This window comes from Carassius gibelio, chromosome B16 (genome assembly GCF_023724105.1).
Source record: "Carassius gibelio isolate Cgi1373 ecotype wild population from Czech Republic chromosome B16, carGib1.2-hapl.c, whole genome shotgun sequence".
NCBI lineage: Eukaryota > Metazoa > Chordata > Actinopteri > Cypriniformes > Cyprinidae > Carassius > Carassius gibelio.
The window spans coordinates 31,986,629-32,005,540 of record NC_068411.1 but is presented as its reverse complement, the minus strand read 5'-3'; the positions used below and the strand labels follow the sequence as shown (position 1 = coordinate 32,005,540).

The 18,912-nt window shown below is 32.4% G+C and overlaps 3 pseudogenes; all 3 read left to right on the top strand.

Moving 5' to 3' along the window:
• Positions 1 to 17,088: 17,088 nt before the first annotated feature.
• Positions 17,089 to 17,207, top strand: LOC127975690 (uncharacterized; annotated as a pseudogene).
• Positions 17,208 to 17,845: 638 nt separating this feature from the next.
• Positions 17,846 to 17,964, top strand: LOC127975557 (uncharacterized; annotated as a pseudogene).
• Positions 17,965 to 18,745: 781 nt separating this feature from the next.
• LOC127975688 (uncharacterized) lies at positions 18,746 to 18,864 on the top strand (annotated as a pseudogene).
• The last annotated feature ends 48 nt before the right edge of the window (positions 18,865 to 18,912 follow it).

Below are 18,912 nucleotides of genomic sequence, written 5' to 3'. Positions count from 1 at the left end.
GAGTCCTGCAATGTTGAAATAGTGCTTCTGTTCAAATGAAGTGAAATCTAGCCCAAATCTGCTCAAAAGCTTGTCTCTCTATTAGAGAAAGCTGTTTCATTCAGAATTCAGTGCAAATCTTGCCAAACTGAAAGATGCTTATGCCTTATGATATACAATGTTTTCTGCAATGCTGTAAGACAGTTTTTAATGTGTTAGAAGTTATATGCACAAAAACTTATGTTAGGACTTCAATGATCAAGATTGTCAGTTTACAGCTTTCTGAGTCCAGTAATGTTGAAATAGTGCTTCTGTTCAAATGAAGTGAAATCAAGCCCAAATCTGCTCAAAAGCTTTTTTCTCTATTAGAGAAAGCTGTTTCATTCAGTATTCAGTGCAAATCTTGCCAAACTGAAAGATGCTTATGCATTATGAAATACAATGTTTTCTGCAATGCTGTAAGACAGTTTTTAATGTGTTAGAAGTTATATGCACAAAAACTTATGTTAGGACTTCAATGATCAAGATTGTCAGTTTACAGCTTTCTGAGTCCTGCAATGTTGAAATAGTGCTTCTGTTCAAATGAAGTGAAATCTAGCCCAAATCTGCTCAAAAGCTTGTCTCTCTAATAGAGAAAGCTGTTTCATTCAATATTCAGTGCAAGTCTTGACAAACTGAAAGATGCTTATGCCTTATGAAATACAATGTTTTCTGCAATGCTGTAAGACAGTTTTTAATGTGTTAGAAGTTATATGCACAAAAACTTATGTTAGGACTTCAATGATCAAGATTGTCAGTTTACAGCTTTCTGAGTCCAGTAATGTTGAAATAGTGCTTCTGTTCAAATGAAGTGAAATCTAGCCCAAATCTGCTCAAAAGCTTGTCTCTCTAATAGAGAAAGCTGTTTCATTCAATATTCAGTGCAAATCTTGCCAAAGTGAAAGATGCTTATGCCTTATGAAATACAATGTTTTCTGCAATGCTGTAAGACAGTTTTTAATGTGTTAGAAGTTATATGCACAAAAACTTATGTTAGGACTTCAATGATCAAGATTGTCAGTTTACAGCTTTCTGAGTCCAGTAATGTTGAAATAGTGCTTCTGTTCAAATGAAGTGAAATCTAGCCCAAATCTGCTTAAAAGCTTTTCTCTCTATTAGAGAAAGCTGTTTCATTCAGTATTCAGTGCAAATCTTGCCAAACTGATAGATGCTTAAACCTTATGAAGTACAATGTTTTCTGCAATGCTGTAAGACAGTTTTTAATGTGTTAGAAGTTATATACACAAAAACTAATGTTAGGACTTCAATGATCAAGATTGTCAGTTTACAGCTTTCTGAGTCCAGTAATGTTGAAATAGTGCTTTTGTTCAAATGAAGTGAAATCAAGCCCAAATCTGCTCAAAAGCTTGTCTCTCTAATAGAGAAAGCTGTTTCATTCAGTATTCAGTGCAAATCTTGCCAAACTGATAGATGCTTATGCCATATGAAATACAATGTTTTCTGCAATGCTGTAAGACAGTTTTTAATGTGTTAGAAGTTATATGCACAAAAACATATGTTAGTACTTCAATGATCAAGATTGTCAGTTTACAGCTTTCTGAGTCCAGTAATGTTGAAATAGTGCTTCTGTTCAAATGAAGTGAAATCTAGCCCAAATCTGCTCAAAAGCTTGTCTCTCTATTAGAGAAAGCTGTTTCATTCAATATTCAGTGCAAATCTTGCCAAACTGAAACATGCTTATGTCTTATGAAATAAAATGTTTTCTGCAATGTTGTAAGACAGTTTTTAATGTGTTAGAAGTTATATGCACAAAAACTAATATTAGGACTTCAATGATCAAGATTGTCAGTTTACAGCTTTCTGAGTCCAGTAATGTTGAAATAGTGCTTCTGTTCAAATGAAGTGAAATCTAGCCCAAATCCGCTCAAAAGCTTGTCTCTCTATTAAAGAAAGCTGTTTCATTCAATATTCAGTGCAAATCTTGCCAAACTGAAACATGCTTATGTCTTATGAAATAAAATGTTTTCTGCAATGCTGTAAGACAGTTTTTAATGTGTTAGAAGTTATATACACAAAAACTAATGTTAGGACTTCAATGATCAAGATTGTCAGTTTACAGCTTTCTGAGTCCAGTAATGTTGAAATAGTGCTTCTGTTCAAATGAAGTTAAATCAAGCCCAAATCTGCTCAAAAGCTAGTCTCTCTATTAGAGAAAGCTGTTTCATTCAATATTCAGTGCAAATCTTGCCAAACTGAAACATGCTTATGTCTTATGAAATAAAATGTTTTCTGCAATGCTGTAAGACAGTTTTTAATGTGTTAGAAGTTATATGCACAAAAACTAATGTTAGGACTTCAATGATCAAGATTGTCAGTTTACAGCTTTCTGAGTCCAGTAATGTTTAAATAGTGCTTCTGTTCAAATGAAGTGAAATCTAGCCCAAATCTGCTCAAAAGCTTGTCTCTCTATTAGAGAAAGCTGTTTCATTCAATATTCAGTGCAAATCTTGCCAAACTGATAGATGCTTAAACCTTATGAAGTACAATGTTTTCTGCAATGCTGTAAGACAGTTTTTAATGAGTTAGAAGTTATATGCACAAAAACTTATGTTAGGACTTCAATGATCAAGATTGTCAGTTTACAGCTTTCTGAGTCCAGTAATGTTGAAATAGTGCTTCTGTTCAAATGAAGTGAAATCTAACCCAAATCTGCTCAAAAGCTTGTCTCTCTATTAGAGAAAGCTGTTTCATTCAGTATTCAGTGCAAATCTTGCCAAACTGAAAGATGCTTATGCCATATGAAATACAATGTTTTCTGAAATGCTGTAAGACAGTTTGTAATGTGTAAGAAGTTATATGCACAAAAACTTATGCTAGGACTACAATGCTCAAGATTGTCAGTTTACATATTTCTGAGTCCAGTAATGTTGAAATAGTGCTTCTGTTCAAAAGAAGTGAAATCTAACCCAAACCTGCTCAAAAGCTTTTCTCTCTATTAGAGAAAGCTGTTTCATTCAGTATTCAGTGCAAATCTTGCCAAACTGAAAGATGCTTATGCCTTATGAAATACAATGTTTTCTGCAATGTTGTAAGACAGTTTTTAATGTTTTAGAAGTTATATGCACAAAAACTTATGTTAGGACTTCAATGATCAAGATTGTCAGTTTACAGCTTTCTGAGTCCAGTGATGTTGAAATAGTGCTTCTGTTTAAATGAAGTGAAATCAAGCCCAAATCTGCTCAAAAGCTTTTCTCTCTATTAGAGAAAGCTGTGTCATTCAGTATTCAGTGCAAATCTTGCCAAACTGAAACATGCTTATGCCTTATGAAATACAATGTTTTCTGCAATGCTGTAAGACAGTTTTTAATGTGTTAGAAGTTATATGCACAAAAACTTATGTTAGGACTTCAATGATCAAGATTGTCAGTTTACAGCTTTCTGAGTCCTGCAATGTTGAAATAGTGCTTCTGTTCAAATGAAGTGAAATCTAGCCCAAATCTGCTCAAAAGCTTGTCTCTCTATTAAAGAAAGCTGTTTCATTCAATATTCAGTGCAAATCTTGCCAAACTGAAACATGCTTATGTCTTATGAAATAAAATGTTTTCTGCAATGCTGTAAGACAGTTTTTAATGTGTTAGAAGTTATATACACAAAAACTAATGTTAGGACTTCAATGATCAAGATTGTCAGTTTACAGCTTTCTGAGTCCAGTAATGTTGAAATAGTGCTTATGTTCAAATGAAGTGAAATCAAGCCCAAATCTGCTCAAAAGCTTTTCTCTCTATTAGAGAAAGCTGTTTCATTCAGTATTCAGTGCAAATCTTGCCAAACTGAAAGATGCTTATGCCTTACGATATACAATGTTTTCTGCAATGCTGTAAGACAGTTTTTAATGTGTTAGAAGTTATATGCACAAAAACGTATGCTAGGACTACAATGCTCAAGATTGTCAGTTTACATGTTTCTGAGTCCAGTAATGTTGAAACAGTGCTTCTGTTCAAATGAAGTGAAATCAAGCCCAAATCTGCTCAAAAGCGTTTCTCTCTATTAGAGAAAGCTGTTTCATTCAGTATTCAGTGCAAATCTTGCCAAACTGAAAGATGCTTATGCCTTATGATATACAATGTTTTCTGCAATGCTGTAAGACAGTTTTTAATGTATTAGAAGTTATATGCACAAAAAACTTATGTTAGGACTTAAATGATCAAGATTGTCAGTTTACATGTTTATTATGGCAAGCCAAATTAACTTTTATTCATTCGCAGGATATGTATTCTTTATATCAACAATTCAATTTTTACTAGTAACAATGTTAATTCTTGATATCAACAATTACATTTCCACTAGTAACAATTAGAATTTTTGATATCAACAATTACATTTTCACTAGTAACAATGTTAATTTTTGATATCAGGAATTAGATTTCTACTAGTAACAATTGCTATTTTTGATATCAACAATTCAATTTCCACTAGTAACAATGTTAATTCTTGATATCAGGAATTGTATTTTCACTAGTTAAATGTCACCATAGGCTTCCATTCAAATTTAACTGTTGATATCAAGAATTGCTTTCTTACTAGTTGAAATTCTGATTTCACATATCAGAAATACAATTCTTACTAGTAAAGACCTTTATTTTTGATATCAGTAATCACATAGTTACTAGTAAAGACATCTATTCTTGATATCAACAATTTAATTCTTGATATCAACAATTTAATTCTTGATATCAACAATTTAATTGTCACTAGTGCCAATGTTCATTTCTGATATCATGAATGTAATTGTTACTAGTAAGAATGCCATTTTAGATATCAGAAATTACCCTCCCAATTGTTGATATCAGAAATACATTTTCAGATATCAGAAATGAACAGTGTCACTAGTAACAATTACATTTTTGATATCAAGAATTAACATTTCAACTAGTAACAACTAAATTGTTGATATCAAGAATTCACATTTTTACTAGTAAAAATGTCATTGTTGATATCAAAAATTATATTTTTACTAGTAAGAAATACAAAGCTGATATGTGAATTTAGAATTGTAACTAGTAACAAATGCATTTTGATATCTTTAATAGTTTTGGCGCCGTTTTAACATTTAAACATGTGAATTGTTGATATCAACAATTTATTTCTTGATAACAACAATTTAATTGTTGATATCAATAATTGAATTCTTGATATCAACAATTACATTTCCACTAGTAACAACACCTATTCTTGATATCAACAATGACGTCATCACTCGCAGAAATAAGTTCATCATATCAACAATGAAATTACAACTAGTAATACACTTAATTCTTGATATCAGTAACTTAATTCTTACATGTTAAAATTGCATTTTCACTAGTAAAAATTGTAATTTAAGATATCATTAATTCATTTTTGGATATGTGCATATCAATGAACCCCTTTTTGGATATGTGCATAATTTAATGACGAGTCCAACCCTTTATGAATGTTTATGGAGGATAGACGACAAGGTAAAGAGTCCAACAGAGAATGGGCACATTCGATTGCCCTCTCCTGAAAATAAAATGCTCCCGTAGGCTATTTTTACTAATTATTTTCATTTTATTTTGACAGAGGATATTCAACTCCGCCTACCAACGCGTGTTAATGTTTCTCAAAAGTGCAAAAAGACATCATTAGCCTATCAATTACTGTGGTGCAGATGGTAGAGCACGAAGCAATTGCTTTTGGAGGCGACAGACCCGGGTTCGATCCCACCTTCTGCTGAGCTTTTTACTTCACCCTTTTCACGTCCCCTATCACATCGAAAGGCATATATTTTCAATAAAACTCAACGAAATTATCGAAAAGTGGAAAATAACGTGGATATTGTGTAAGGCTAGGGCTAGTTGTAGGGACGGTTTCCATTTAATCATTTGTAAATAACAATTATAATTTACTCTCAATATGTTATTATTGTAGCCTATACTGTTTTATAATGTAGCCTAATACAATAATGAGGTGCACATATTGGTCACTACTTGCAATAAGCAACACAAACAGCATCAAACTACTATTACTGTAAGAAAATACTCATATTATCAAATAGGGTAAATACAATCTATTGCTAATAAAATATGCTATTTTCACTTAGTGTAAATATAATTCATTGTATTCAAATAGCCCCTGCCAAAATCAAATTCCAAACTATCAGCCAATTTCAAGTGGAAGATGATGGCTGTGATATTACGTTTATCCACTAGAGGGAGCAAGATTATAAGGATTTATTTATTGAAAATAAATGCAATAAATGTGTATAACCGTAGTGTAGCAACAGTAGTTTAATGTTATTAATGTGCATAGAAATATGTTAAATGCTTGTAGATCATTTACCCCAATAAAACAAACTTGATTAAATATACAGTATCTACAGAAGAAATGACACTTTGCTACAAGTGTACAGCTTGTATAACAGTGTAAATTTATTTACCAGTCCTCTTGTCCACCGATGCTTCAAGAACTGGACAACATGTTATATAAAAATAATTCCTATTAGGACACGACTCATTCATGTCAACGATATTCCAAATAATAATAATAATAAAGTCCAGTAAATTATTTGTATTATGCATTGTTACCTGTTTTTGTTTTTGGATGTATTTTTTTTATTTGATATAGGCTATTAGAAGAAAGTGTAATAAAACCAAAAATAAAACCCTGAACAAACGAAATGAAGTTATTTTTAAAACTAAATGAATGCCTTGTTCATTTTTCCTTTTAATTATCCAAAGGACTTGGTGGCCAAAAAAAAAGAAACAGCATCGATTTACAAAAATGAATCCAGCCTCAATATAATTTTCAAGTTTCAAAACAACAAATCAAATAAATAAAGGAGGAGCCGTTTCTGCACGTGGACGTTCTTCTGCCATCTTTGGCCAATGATGACGCTAGGTGTCGGAAAATCTCATTAATATTCATGATCTCCTTTATTTTTGATATCAGTAATCACGTGGTTACTATTACAGACGTCGATTCTTGATATCAAAAATTAAATTCTTGATATCAACAATTTAATTGTCACTAGTAACAAGGTTAATTCTTGATATCAACAATTAGATTTTCACTAGTTAAAATGTTGATTCTTGATATCAGGAACTAGATTTCTACTAGTAATAATTGCTATTTTTGATATCAACAATTTAATTTCCACTAGTAACAATGTTAATTCTTGATATCAACAATTCAATTTTCACTAGTAACAATGTTAATTCTTGATATCAACAATTCAATTTCCACTAGTAACAATGTTAATTCTTGATATCAGGAATTGTATTTTCACTAGTTAAATGTCACCATAGGCTTCCATTCAAATTTAATTGTTGATATCAAGAATTGCTTTCTTACTAGTTGAAATTCCGATCTCACATATCAGAAATACAATTCTTACTAGTAAAGACCTTTATTTTTGATATCAGTAATCACACGTTACTAGTACCGACGTCAATTCTTGATATCAACAATTGAATTGTTGATATCAACAATTACATTTCCACTAGTAACGACATGTATTCTTGATATCACAAATGACGTCATCAGAAATGCAAAAATGCGTTTATCATATCAAAAATGAAATTACAACTAGTAATACACATAATTCTTGATATCTTTAACTTAATTGTTACATGTTAAAATTACATTTTCACTAGTAAAAATTGTTATTTTAGTTATCATGAATTCCTTTTTGGATATGTGCATAGCAATGAACTCCTTTTTGGATATGTGCATAATTTAATGACGAGTGCAACCTTTTATGAATGTTTATGGCGGATAAACTTCAAGATACAGAGCACAAAAGAGAATGGGCACATTCGATTGCCCTCTTATGAAAATAAAACGCTCCTGTAGGCTATTTTTAATAATTATTTTGTTTTTATTTCGACAGGGACGATTTAACTCCACCTACAAACGTAGAGTAGTGTTTGTCAAAGATGTTAAAAGACATCAGTATACTACCGTTTTCTGTGGCACAGATGGCTAAGCACCAAACATGCACGTTTTGACGCGACGGACCTGGGTTCGATTCCGCCTTTTGCCGAGCTCTTTCTTTATCCTTTTCACGTCCCGTATCACATCGGAAAGGCATGTATTTTCAATAAAACTCAGCGAAATTATCGAAAAGTGAAAAATAACATGGATATTGTGTAAGGTTAGGGCTAGTTGTAGGAGCTCCGGAAAGTTACCGTTTCGATGGCATTTAATTTCAAATTAAATAGCATTAGTGTGCATTGCATACATTAGAAATACATCGATTAAAATTTGCAACCAGACTTATGACGTTATATTACTTAACATTTATTTAAGACACTTTTTCGATTATATATCGAAAGCAATTTAGAGAGAAATGGCTATGTGGAATATGTGGAATCTGTGTACTAGGAATACGTTACTACATTCCAGTTCACCCAGTAGCCTATTGCAGGCGGGGTTATGCTAAATAAAGTGTGGTGCTGATGTGCATGTTTCTAATCTTTTTCCGCTTTTATTTATACAGTTGTGTTTGTATTTATTATCGTTTTCAGCTGTTTGTCATGTATGAATTATTCAGAATGATTATTTTAATAAAACATGTTTTTTTTTCTTACCGTCATTGTGAATTGTACCTTGTTTAATCGGTTCTGTACATTAAGTTTAAGGTATTACTGGAATACCTGTATAGATCGTGGGTGTGATAAAAATAAGTGCTTTTCTTTTTCTAGAGTCTTGCATTACAGATTGTAGGGACAGTTGGACTGGTTGGCTTTGAGTACACCTCTCACGTTTCGTATTTTTATTATAGCTTTTCACATGACAGTACCTGAAGAAATGACACTTTGTTACAATGTAAAGTAGTGAATATACAGCTTGTATAACAGTGTACATATATTTACCATTCCTCTTGTCCACCGATGCTTCAAGAACCGGATAACATGTTATATAAAAAAATATTCCTTTTAGGACACGACTCATTCATGTAGCCAACGATATTCAAAAAAAAAAAAAAAAAAAAGTCCAGTAAACCGTTTGTATGATGCATTGTTGTCTGTTATATTTTTTCCTTTAGATGTATTTTTTATTTGATGTATTAGAAGAAAGTGTAATAAAAACAAAAATAAACACCTGAAAAAGCGACATGAAGTTATTTTTAAAACTAAATTAATGCCTTGTTCACTTTTCCTTTAATTATCCGAAGGACTTGGTGGCCAATAAAAGGAAACAGCATAAATGGATTTTTTTTTTTTTTTTTTACAATAACAAATGTTTTTACAAATGAATCCGGCCATAATATAATTTTTCAAGTTTCACTGACAAAAATAAATAAAAGAGGAGCCGTTTCTGCACCTGGACGTTCTTCTGCCATCTTTGGCAAATGCTGAAAAAGGAGGAGTGTCGAAAATCTCATTAATATTCATGATCTCATTACCATAGCTATTCTTACATGTAAAAATGGCATTTCTACATATCTGTAAAAGTATTTTTACTAGTTAAAATGTTATTTAAGATATCAGTAATTCTATTTTCACTAGTTGCAAGGACGAATTCAGATATCAACATGCCTTTGTTGATATCAATAATTACTTTGTTACTAGTAACAATGTGAATTCTTGATATCAACAATTTAGTTGTTACTAGTTGAAATGTTAATTCTTGATATCAGTAAATGTATTTCAACATGTTACAAATGTTATTTTTGATATCTGAAAAATAATTTCTGATATCAATATAATTTCTGATATCTAAAATGGTTTTCTTACTAGTAACAATCACATTCATGATATCAGAAATGAACATTGTCACTAGTGACAATTAAATTGTTGATATCAAGAATTAAATTGTTGATATCAAGAATTAAATTGTTGATATCAAGAATAGACGTCTTTACTAGTAACCATGTGATTACTGATATCAAAAATAAAGGTCTTTACTAGTAAGAATTGTATTTCTGATATGTGAAATCGGAATTTCAACTAGTAAGAAAGCAATTCTTGATATCAACAATTAAATTTGAATGGAAGTCTATGGTGACATTTAACTAGTGAAAATACAATTCCTGATATCAAGAATTAACATTGTTACTAGTGGAAATTGAATTGTTGATATCAAAAATAGCAATTGTCACTAGTAGAAATCTAATTCCTGATATCAAAAATTAACATTGTTACTAGTGGAAATTGAATTGTTGATATCAAAAATAGCAATTGTTACTAGTAGAAATCTAATTCCTGATATCAAGAATTAACATTTTGACTAGTGAAAATTTAATTGTTGATATCAAAAATACATATCCTGCGAATGAATAAAAGTTAATTTGGCTTGCCTATTGGCATTCCCAGGTTAAAAATAATTGATATCAAGAATTAACATTGTTACTAGTTGAAATATAATTCCTGATATCAAGAATTAGCATTGTTACTAGTGGAAATGTAATTGTTGATATCAAGAATTAACATTGTTACTAGTGGAAATGTAATTGTTGATATCAAAAATTATAATTGTTACTAGTGGAAATGTAATTGTGGATATCAAGAATTAACATTGTTACTAGTAAAAATTGAATTGTTGATATCAAGAATACATATCCTGCGAATGAATAAAAGTTAATCTGGCTTGCCATAGTTTCTGAGTCCAGTAATGTTGAAATAGTGCTTCTGTTCAAATGAAGTGAAATCAAGCCCAAATCTCTCTATTAGAGAAAGCTGTTTCATTCAGTATTCAGTGCAAATCTTGCCAAACTGAAACATGCTTATGCCTTATGAAATACAATGTTTTCTGCAATGCTGTAAGACAGTTTTTAATGTGTTAGAAGTTATATGCACAAAAACTTATGTTAGGACTTCAATGATCAAGATTGTCAGTTTACAGCTTTCTGAGTCCTGCAATGTTGAAATAGTGCTTCTGTTCAAATGAAGTGAAATCTAGCCCAAATCTGCTCAAAAGCTTGTCTCTCTAATAGAGAAAGCTGTTTCATTCAGTATTCAGTGCAAATCTTGCCAAACTGAAAGATGCTTATGCCTTATGAAATACAATGTTTTCTGCAATGCTGTAAGACAGTTTTTAATGTGTAAGAAGTTATATGCACAAAAACTTATGTTAGGACTACAATGTCCAAGATTGTCAGTTTACAGCTTTCTGAGTCCAGTGATGCTGAAATAGTGCTTCTGTTCAAATGAAGTGAAATCTAGCCCAAATCTGCTCAAAAGCTTTTCTCTCTATTAGAGAAAGCTGTTTCATTCAGTATTCAGTGCAAATCTTGCCAAACTGAAACATGCTTATGCCTTATGAAATACAATGTTTTCTGCAATGATGTAAGACAGTTTTTTATGTGTTAGAAGTTATATGCACAAAAACTTATGTTAGGACTTCAATGATCAAGATTGTCAGTTTACAGCTTTCTGAGTCCAGTAATGCTGAAATAGTGTTTCTGTTCAAATGAAGTGAAATCAAGCCCAAATCTGCTCAAAAGCTTTTCTCTCTATTAGAGAAAGCTGTTTCATTCAGTATTCAGTGCAAATCTTGCCAAACTGAATCATGCTTATGCCTTATGAAATACAATGTTTTCTGCAATGCTGTAAGACAGTTTTTAATGTGTTAGAAGTTATATGCACAAAAACTTATGTTAGGACTTCAATGATCAAGATTGTCAGTTTACAGCTTTCTGAGTCCTGCAATGTTGAAATAGTGCTTCTGTTCAAATGAAGTGAAATCTAGCCCAAATCTGCTCAAAAGCTTGTCTCTCTAATAGAGAAAGCTGTTTCATTCAGTATTCAGTGCAAATCTTGCCAAACTGAAAGATGCTTATGCCTTATGAAATACAATGTTTTCTGCAATGCTGTAAGACAGTTTTTAATGTGTAAGAAGTTATATGCACAAAAACTTATGCTAGGACTACAATGCCCAAGATTGTCAGTTTACAGCTTTCTGAGTCCTGCAATGTTGAAATAGTGCTTCTGTTCAAATGAAGTGAAATCAAGCCCAAATCTGCTCAAAAGCTTTTCTCTCTATTAGAGAAAGCTGTTTCGTTCAGTATTCAGTGCAAATCTTGCCAAACTGAAACATGCTTATGCCTTATGAAATACAATGTTTTCTGCAATGCTGTAAGACAGTTTTTAATGTGTAAGAAGTTATATGCACAAAAACTTATGCTAGGACTACAATGCCCAAGATTGTCAGTTTACAGCTTTCTGAGTCCTGCAATGTTGAAATAGTGCTTCTGTTCAAATGAAGTGAAATCAAGCCCAAATCTGCTCAAAAGCTTTTCTCTCTATTAGAGAAAGCTGTTTCATTCAGTATTCAGTGCAAATCTTGCCAAACTGAAAGATGCTTATGCCTTATGAAATACAATGTTTTCTGCAATGCTGTAAGACAGTTTTTAATGTGTTAGAAGTTATATGCACAAAAACTTATGTTAGGACTTCAATGATCAAGATTGTCAGTTTACAGCTTTCTGAGTCCTGCAATGTTGAAATAGTGCTTCTGTTCAAATGAAGTGAAATCTAGCCCAAATCTGCTCAAAAGCTTGTCTCTCTATTAGAGAAAGCTGTTTCATTCAGAATTCAGTGCAAATCTTGCCAAACTGAAAGATGCTTATGCCTTATGATATACAATGTTTTCTGCAATGCTGTAAGACAGTTTTTAATGTGTTAGAAGTTATATGCACAAAAACTTATGTTAGGACTTCAATGATCAAGATTGTCAGTTTACAGCTTTCTGAGTCCAGTAATGTTGAAATAGTGCTTCTGTTCAAATGAAGTGAAATCTAGCCCAAATCTGCTCAAAAGCTTGTCTCTCTAATAGAGAAAGCTGTTTCATTCAATATTCAGTGCAAATCTTGCCAAAGTGAAAGATGCTTATGCCTTATGAAATACAATGTTTTCTGCAATGCTGTAAGACAGTTTTTAATGTGTTAGAAGTTATATGCACAAAAACTTATGTTAGGACTTCAATGATCAAGATTGTCAGTTTACAGCTTTCTGAGTCCAGTAATGTTGAAATAGTGCTTCTGTTCAAATGAAGTGAAATCTAGCCCAAATCTGCTTAAAAGCTTTTCTCTCTATTAGAGAAAGCTGTTTCATTCAGTATTCAGTGCAAATCTTGCCAAACTGAAAGATGCTTATGCCATATGAAATACAATGTTTTCTGCAATGCTGTAAGACAGTTTTTAATGTGTTAGAAGTTATATGCACAAAAACTTATGTTAGGACTTCAATGATCAAGATTGTCAGTTTACAGCTTTCTGAGTCCAGTAATGTTGAAATAGTGCTTCTGTTCAAATGAAGTGAAATCAAGCCCAAATCTGCTCAAAAGCGCTTTGGGAAAATATGTAGAAAAAGTGTATTACAAAGAGACAACTTTGAGTGATCATAAAATTTTGTTTGTACAGATGGATTTTAGGGAATTTGAGAGAGGTCCTGGGGTATGGGTTTTAAATTCAGGAATTTTAAGGAAAAACGATTATAGGATGGGTGTAGAAAGACTAATAGAAAATAGAGAAGAAAATAGAATGTATAAAGAAGACAAAAGAATTTGGTGGGACAATATAAAGTATGATATAAAGAAATATTCAATAGAGTATAGTAATTTAATACAGAGGGTGAAAGGAATGAAGGAAAGAAAAGTGAGAAAAGATTTAAAGGAGGAATTAAGTAAAGAAAGAAGTAATTTACAAAAGATAGTAATGTTGGAGGAAAAATTAAGTGAAATAGAAGAAGAAAAGTGCAGAGGTGCTATCATAAGAAGTAAAGCGAGGTATACAGTGGAAGGGGAAAAATGTACCAAGTTCTTTTTCAATTTAGAAAAAAGTAGGGGAAAAGCAGACATAATAAAAGAAATAATAGGGAAAGATGGGAGAAGAGTCAAGGAAACACAAAAGAAATACTTAAAGAAATAAAGGACTATTATGAAGACTTGTTTAATGGAAAAGGAATAGATAAAACAAAGAAAGAGAACATATCACATTAAAATTGGAAGAGCATGACAAAGAAGTAGGGGAAAAAGAGATACAACAGGAAGAAATTGAAATGGCAATATCGCAATTAAAAGGAGGGAGAAGTCCAGGAGTAGATGGTTTAACAAATGAGTTTTATAAGGCCTTTAAAGATAAGTTAATACCAATTTTAAAAGAAATATACGAGGACATTTTTAGGAAGGATGAAGTGACACAAGTTATGAGGATGGGTTTAGTGAAAATTATATATAAAAAGAGAGGAGACAAAGCAGCTTTAAATAATTTTAGACCCATCACAATGTTAAACAGTGATTTTAAAATTTTAGCTAAAATCTTAGCAAACAGATTGAAGGATATTTTACCAAAATTAATTGAAACAAACCAAGCATATGCTGTTAAAGGAAGAGATATAACTGATACGATTAATAATGTGAGAGACATGATAAGTTACACGGAAGCTGAAAAGAAAAGTGGTTATGTTATTAGTCTTGATTTGGAAAAAGCTTTTGATAGAGTGGAACATGAGTTTTTATTTGATTTTCTAAAGAAAATTGGTTTTGGAGAGAATTTTGTTAAGTGGATTAAAGTTTTATATAAAGGAGCAATGAGTAAGATGAAGTGCAATGGGTTTTTAACAAATGCTTTTAAAATTACAAGATCAATTAGACAAGGTTGCCCGTTGTCACCTCAACTTTACTCTTTGGTAGCAGAGCCCTTAGGGATTGCTATCCAAAGAAATATAGATATTAAAGGAATAAAAATTGGAGGTAACATAGAAGCGCAAAAAATCTTTCAATATGCTGACGATACAACCTTAATAGTGAATGATGTGGATAGCATAAGTAAAGCAATAGAGACTGTGCAAACATATTGTAAAGGTTCTGGAGCAAAGGTGAATGTGTAAAAAACTGTGTTCATGAGGATTGGGGAAGCCAAAATATTACCAACTTGTTTTGTTTTTAAAGAAGAAGAGCACATGAAAATTTTAGGGATAATCTTTGGGAAAGATGAGAAGAATAGTGGGAATATGATGTGGGAGGAGATATTGGGAGAAATGGAAAGGAGATTAGCTTTTTGGAAGCAAAGGAATTTAAATTTGAAAGGGAAAGTCTTAATAGTAAACACCTTACTTTTATCCAAAATGTGGTATGCGTTATCAGTAATGCCCATACAAATGTGGGCAGAAAAGAGATTAAAAGAATTTATTTTAAACTTTTTATGGGATGGCAAGCCTTCGAGAATAGCCTATGATACGCTAATCGGACCAATCGAGGAGGGAGGTGTTGGATTGATGGACGTAGAGCAAAGGAAAAAAAAGCATGAGAATTAAATTAGTAAAGAAATATTTAAATGAAGAGAATAAGGGTGACTGGAAAATAATAATGAAATATTTTCTAAATTAATTTGGAGGTATGGGGCTGGAAGATGATATTTTGTGGATGAAACTGAAGAAAAGAAGCATAAAGGGGATACCGGATTTTTATAAAGAAGTTTTAGGGGCATGGATTGATTTTTTACCACATGTTTCTCTTAACCCACAAGGAAGAGAAGTGCTTTTAAATCAACCTTTGTTTTTAAATAGACATATTTTGTTGAAAAACAAAGAGGTTTTTTATAAACAGTGGTTTGAGGTTGGGATTAAAAAAGTTAAGGATGTTTTATATGAAGTAAAAGAAGGCTTTTTGCCAGTACAAGTAGTAGTGGATGCTATGGTTGAGGCAAAAGAGGATTATGAGATGACTACTTTAAAAAAACAATATGAAGATTTAAAACAAGCAATACCAAAAAAAAATGGATTAAAAGAATAGAGAGTAAAGAAAAGGAAGATAACAATATGGAGGTTTTAGTAAAAGTTGGGGAAATGCATTTGGATTTTAAATTATGTGCTCTGAAAGTGTTTTATATTTGTTTTAGAGATTAAATTTTTAGAAAACCAATAGCAAACCAATTCTGGCAAAAGATATTTCCTGGAATTGATGAGAAGAAGATATGGAGTAATATTAATTGGAAGTATCTAGACACCAAAGTAGAATGTCTTGATTATTATATAAGACAAAACGTGATTTTTTCAGAAATGAGGTTGTATAAAATTGGAATGGCACAGAATGCATTATGTAAAGTGTGTGAGGAAAAGAATGAAGGAATTTTACACTTGTTTTTAAATTGTACAGAACTTGAAGAATTGATGGTAATTTTAAAGAAAATTGTGCCAATGTTAATGGGAAATGTTGGGGAAGAAGAAATTAATTGGAATGAAATAATGATGTTTGGTATAAATGTTAAATGTAAAAATAGGAAAGTAATAAATGTAATATTGGCATTGGCGAAGTACTCAATATGGAGTAGAAGAAACATTGTGAAACAGAAGAAGTCTAAAGTAAATCTATGGATGCTATTCAAAAGTAAATTGGAGGAGTATTTACAAATACTGTGCAGTTACTTGGAAATGGAGGATAATGTGGATGGTTTTGATAGCCTTATGACATCAGAGGTACGTCATATCTTGAGTACGGTGAAGATAAAGCTACCAATGTAAAATGCTGTTCTGAAAAATGGAAAATGAGTAGAAATTGTTAAAGGTTTTAATGCTTGTTTGAAAAAAGTGTTTTACAACTTGTAAAAGAAAATGTATTTTATGTACTTAAAACTGAAAGCTTTTTAATAATAAAAAAAAAAAAAAAAAAAAAAAAAAAAAAAAAAAAAAAAAAAAAAAAAAAAAATCTCGTCTGATCTCGGAAGCTAAGCAGGTTTGGGCCAGGTTAGTACTTGGATGGGAGACCGCCTTGGAATACCAGGTGCTGTAAGCTTTTTGGAAATTTTTCACTTAGTATATAATAATTTTGCCAAAAAATTGAGTCAATGCCCGATCTCTGAATATAAGCAGGTTTGGGCCAGGTTAGTACATGGATGGGAGACTGCCTGGGAATACCAGGTGCTTTAAAATTTTGGATATTTTTCACGAATTATATAATAATCTTGTAAAAAAGAGTCAATGCCCGATCTCTGAATCTTAGCAAGTTTAGGTCTGGTTAGTACTTGGATGAGAGACCGCCTAGGAATACTAGTTGCTTTAAGCTTTTGGGTTTTCTTTCCTACTTATATAATGTACTGGCGAGTAGATTGGCTGATCTTTAAATAGCCTTCTCTTTTCAGCAGTCTTCGCTTACGGCCATACCAGTCTGGCTATGCCCAAACTTGTCTGATCTCGGAAGCTAAGCAGGTTTGGGCCTGGTTAGTATTTGGATGGGAGACTGCTTTGGAATACCAGGTGCTGTAAGCTTTTTGGAAATTTTTCACTTAGTATATAATAATTTTGCCAAAAAATACAGTCAATGCCCGATCTCTGAATATAAGCAGGTTTGGGCCAGGTTAGTACATGGATGGGAGACTGCCTGGGAATACCAGGTGCTTTAAATTTTGGGATATTTTTCACGAATTATATAATAATCTTGCAAAAAAAAAAAAAAAAAAGAGTCAATGCCCGATCTCTGAATCTTAGCAGGTTTAGGTCTGGTTAGTACTTGGTTGAAAGACCGCCTGGGAATACTAGGTGCTTAAAGCTTTTGGAATTTTTTCACTTAGTATATAATAAATTTGGCAAAAAATAGAGTCAATGCCCGATCTCTTAATATAAGTAGGTTTGTGCCAGGTTAGTACATGGATGGGAGACTGCCTGGGAATACCAGGTGCTTTAAATTTTTGGATATTTTTCACTTAGTATATAATAAATTGGGCAAAAAATAGAGTCAATGCCCGATCTCTAAATTTTAGCAGGTTTAGGTCTGGTTAGTACTTGGATGAGAGACCGCCTAGGAATACTAGGTGCTTTAAGCTTTTGGGTTTTCTTTCCTACTCATATAATGTACTGGCGAGTAGATTGGCTGATCTTTAAATAGCCTTCTCTTTGCAGAAATCTTCGCTTGCGGCCATACCAGCCTGGCTATGCCCGATCTCGTCTGATCTCAGAAGCTAAGAAGGTTTGGCCCTGGTTAGTACTTGGATGGGAGACCGCCTGGGAATACCAGGTGCTGTAAGCTTTTTGGAAATTTTTCACTTAGTATATAATAATTTTGCCAAAAAATAGAGTCAATGAATATAGATCTCTGAATATAAGCAGGTTTGGGCCAGGTTAGTACATGGATGGGAGACTGCCTGGGAATACCAGGTGCTTTAAATTTTTGTATATTTTTCACGAATTATATAATAATCTTGCAAAAAAAAAAAAAAAAAGAGTCAATGCCCGATCTCTGAATCTTAGCAGGTTTAGGTCTGGTTAGTACTTGGTTGAAAGACCGCCTAGGAATACCAGGTGCTTAAAGCTTTTGGAATTTTTTCACTTATTATATAATAAATTTGGCAAAAAATAGAGTCAATGCCCGATCTCTGAATATAAGCAGGTTTGGGCCAGGTTAGTACAAGGATGGGAGACTGCCTGGGAATACCAGGTGCTTTAAATTTTTTGATATTTTTCACGAATTATATAATAATCTTGCAAAAAAATAAAAGAGAGTCAATGCCCTATCACTGAATCTTAGCAGGTTTAGGTCTGGTTAGTACTTGGTTGAAAGACCGCCTAGGAATACCAGGTGCTTAAAGCTTTTGGAATTTTTTCACTTAGTATATAATAAATTTGGCAAAAAATAGAGTCAATGCCCGATCTCTAAATTTTAGCAGGTTTAGGTCTGGTTAGTACTTGGATGAGAGACCGCCTAGGAATACTAGGTGTTTTAAGCTTTTGGGTTTTCTTTCCTACTTATATAATGTACTGGCGAGTAGATTGGCTGATCTTTAAATAGCCTTCTCTTTGCAGCAGTCTTCGCTTACGGCCTTAACAGCCTGGCTATGCCCGATCTTGTCTGATCTCGGAAGCTAAGCAGGTTTGGCCATGGTTAGTACTTGAATGGGAGACCGCCTGGGAATACCAGGTGCTGTAAGCTTTTTGGAAATTTTTCACTTAGTATATAACAATTTTGCCAAAAAATAGA